Source organism: Nuphar pumila, chromosome 5 (assembly GCF_984573655.1).
Source record: "Nuphar pumila chromosome 5, dmNupPumi1.hap1.1, whole genome shotgun sequence".
Lineage (NCBI taxonomy): Eukaryota > Viridiplantae > Streptophyta > Magnoliopsida > Nymphaeales > Nymphaeaceae > Nuphar > Nuphar pumila.
In genome coordinates, this window is record NC_143253.1 from 30,523,199 (window position 1) to 30,527,899 (window position 4,701).

A 4,701-nucleotide genomic window follows, 5' to 3' on the forward strand; every position below is an offset into this window, starting at 1 on the left:
AAATTGAGATTTTGAAATCATATATTAATCATTGCATAAAAGAATTGACAACATCCACAAGTCTCTCTCATTCCAAAATATGTATAAGTCATTGAAATAGAAGTGATCGAGAACAAAAGTTAATGTTTACAAGTCTGGATCTCTCAAAGATCGTAATGGGTAAGAGAGTTCCTCTGAGTGTGCAACAACTCATCCTTGGCTCTAATCTTTCAGGATGATATCTATAATGTGGTTGGGTATTAACAACGTGCCCATAGAAAATCCAAAACCAAACTTGAAGAATACAAATCAAGTCTGTAATGGTACAATCAAGGTATGATTTTCATCATTTATAAAATGAGGTTTAAGGGAATCCTTAGCAACATTCATTCACATTGCACTCATTCATTTATTCACATCTATAGTATTCATTCATTCACATCCATGACACTCAAACACTCATTCATTCATTTATTCACATCCATGATACTCGTTTGTTCATTCATTCACATCTAGGTCATTCATTCATTCATGCCATAAATTTGCTTAAATGAATAAGCAATCAAGCAATTCATATATAATTGCGTAAAATAAATATGTCAAATTCCATTGACCATGTCCAACATGAAACATACACACATACTTTTTAAACATGTTAGGAATTAAGAGTCCCTCTCAATATATAATATTTGCATTTATAAAGTTGCTTATGATAAACATATCAAAATTTTATTCGACCATTTTAGCATACTTTATACGCGCATGCTTTTCAAGTAAATAAGACATACAAGTCTGAAAAATGAATGCATTCGCATTCTTTTCTTAAACAAGCATAAACATATTCATCTCATGACTATGATATGCATTATTATATTTATCTAATCATTAGGTCTATTATTAGGACTATTTATACACTTTTGCATTTTTATCGTATGGGAAATGGGTTATTTCTCTTGACCTTTTCCATGTGTCTCACACACACATGCACTTTACGTGCAGTCTATCAAGTATGTGACTTGAATTCTTCTGGTCAATCACATGACCCTATACATAGCTTTTTTATTCATGTATACTTTCACATGTCTTTTTCATTTACATGTATACTCATATGTAATGACATATGTAAACATTACAAATTCTACGTCTACATCTATATGTTTATGCACATGATAATTATGATTCTAAGAATCTAATATATTACTTTAAACACATCTGGTATAATAGAGGGTACAACCACCCAGAAATAACAGTAGGAGTATTTATTATTTTATGTAATTTATTTTTTTCTCATATAGCTTAATTGGGTCTATCCCAAGCGGTTAATCCTGCAATGCAACGATTGAAAGATTAACACAAAGTCCTTGTACTGGCCTATGCTCGAGTATACCACTTGAGATAAAAACAAAGAAAACATCTTCCCTTACTCTGCAGAGTTTTGGCCATACTGTGAATCCTCCAGTAGGATTATCTCCATAACCTCCATTGAGCAAGGACAAGGCACACATACTCCTTCAACATCATAATACCCTATGAGGTTTGTACCGCCTTTCCCTCTCCAAGGAAGACATGAGAACATGACGATCCCAACCATCTCTAAGAGTCTGGTTTCATCGACACCTCATTTGGAATTGTAGTCCCTGGATTATCTTTTTATTAAAGTCACAGGTCACATTTTGGTGTCATTATCTCACAAGATAACCCTCTCATGCCCTTATACATGATTCATATCATATTTAATTCATGCCCTCATATATGATACATGACTCATTCAAATATGCCTTGATGTATGATACATGTCATGATTTATTTATGCCCATACGTATGAATCACTCAAATCAAATTTATATGCATGATACATTCATTGCATATATGACATGCTTCATATGCAAACATTCAATTTTAGCCAGCATTCACAGCAATCACGCAATATTCATTTCAATCATGCATATACACACATATACCTGCAAAAGCACTCTATATTCCGCTATCTAAAATCATGTCAAGCATTCTCATATATTCAAATCATGCTCTACATGATTTTTGAACTACATTTCAAGATTTGCACGGTGCTTTTGCATCACACATACTCACCATGAGTAGTTTACCTAATTTTCATAAATATTGCATTCATTTTCTTTTTAAATACACATTGGCTCAATGGCCGCTTTGCGATACTTAGCATTAAGTATCATTTAATTTGTGGTACCTGCATGACAATTCATATATTCACAAGGTACATACATTTAAGCATTCATAAAATTCTAAACTGAATTAAGACATGCCTTTATGCACTTTTAATTGCGAATATAAATAATCCATTAACACTTACACAAAACTGCATTGGCGATATGTGTGTTAAAATAGTTAAAAACACACATTTGTGGTTGCTCACATACATTTTTATAAAGTATTTCATACATAATCATAACCATGATGCAATTATATATAAAACTTCTTTAAAATTGAGTTTTAAATACACATGGTTTATATTTAAAAAGTGGTTTTAAATCCCATTTAAAATTGCTTCAAATTTTGAAAATTACTATCGTTTCGCATTTTATCGAACACTTAGCATACGGAAATTCATAAGGCATAAACTAAATTTCCAGAATTATAAATATGTATTATAAAATTAAATAAACTAATTTAATCATGCTAATTACATACTTGTTATATTAAATAATTAATCATGGCATGATAATCTAATTAGGCATCTCAAAACCTAATTCGCTAAACATGTAACTACATTACGAGTATCATTCAGCATAATGCTACAAATACCTTAGATTTCTACCAAACAATTTAATTATGCATTAATCAAGTTCAATTTAAGGATCCTACCTTCGTAGATTTGAAAATGTAACATTGCAAAACCCAGAAAGCCAAGGGGCTTCACAAAAACCATAATGAATTGCTGCTTTGGAAATTCACTGAACACTTGGTGTGCATGCAACACCAAAGAAAAACAGTAATATGAATTCAGCTGGGGCACTCCACTGCTGATGGGGAGTGCTAGAGTGCTTCATGCTACCCAAGGTAATGTCAAAATATATATTCGCATGCAAAACAACCTGAATCAAAGGTTGGTAAGAAAATTTCCTCCAAATTGACCTAAAAAGAATCTAAAATCTGCACGACTGTGTTGGTCGACTATGGTTGGTGTACTCCATAGTCTGCACACATTCCTAGGTTAAATCAACGTTGCAACACAGTTCTCATGACACACAATTTTCCCAAAGAAGAATTGATTTCCTTAGGAAAGTCAATACTCAACAGAGGAAAACAATGAAGAACGAGGTGGCGATGATGGAGATGGCGCTAATGAAAACATCTGCACAGGAAAAACAATGTAGGTTTGTTGGTTACAATTTTCAATGTTGAGAATAAGGCACAGATTGCAAGAAACATGATTTAGGTGAAATTAGCTAGAAGAGAAACCTCAAAAAATATAAACATGTGAAGGAGATAAAGAAGAGGATGGTGACCTCACTTATAGCATGAATCTCAAGGAGATGTTGCAGCAGTAGGCAAAAACTACAAAGAATTTGGCTAAAATTATACACAAATCCCAAGACAATATCAAGGGGTTGACCATGAGAAAATACCCCCCCCCCAAAAAAAACAAATAATGAAGAAGAAGAAGAAAGAGATTGAGGCAACGAAGAAGGGGAAGATAAACTCACTGTAAACACCCCAAATTTTTACCCTCATCTAGTGTTTACATTTCATATATCATCGCAATATCATTTCATCCATTTGACATGTCATCTCACTGCATTGCATAGCATTGCATGTCATTACATCTCATTTTCGAGATTTAGCACTCCTGTTTTCAAAATATTTAATTCAAATTCGAGTTTTAAAACTTTTCTTTCAAAATCAATTTTAAATATGGGGTTTTAATCAACATTCTGTCATTTGCCAACCCCCAGGACCTTATATTTTGAAATGTTTTCTCAGAAAACAATCTGGATTCGTTTTAAACTCAATTTTCAACTGATTTCAATTCTCAGATGAGACTCATTTAGGTGATGTCGCTTCTGGATTCCTTCATTTATCAAATTCTTCAAAAATTTCAGAGTCCTAGTTGGATCAGGACTCTATCTTTTTATCTTTTTAAAACATTTTCAAAACTCCATTTGGATTTTAAACCAGTTATGGTCATATCCCTTGTCCATTTCCTCCATTTTGGCCAAAATCTTAGAGTCCTAGTTGGATCAGGACTCTTTCCAGAGTCCCAGTCGGATCAGAACTCTACTTTTTACTATCTTTTCTACTTGTTTTTGGAGAAAACCTTTCAAAATCTTCCGTTTTGGCCAAAATCTCAGAGTCCTAGTCAGATTAAGACTCTTCTTCAGAGTTTCAGTTAGACTAGAACTCTGTCTTTTGTCACTATTTTTACCTGTTTTCAACCAAATCTTTCAAAATGAGTCAAAACTCAGAGTTTCAGTCAAAACAGGACTCTGTTCAGAGAGTCCTAGTTGGATCAAGACTCTGATTCTGATTTCAATTTTGAAGGAATCTTTCAAAAATCTTTCTATCTATCAAAATTGTTACACTTTTATCAAAGAATTTCAAAATTCTGAGTTTTAATCCAAGAGTCCTAATCAAATCAAGACTCTATCCCAGAGTCCTGATCGAATCAGGACTCTATCCGAAGTTCATTTTTTCACTTCATTTTCACTGGTTTTCAAAAGCTTTGCTTAAATTTCATCATTTACT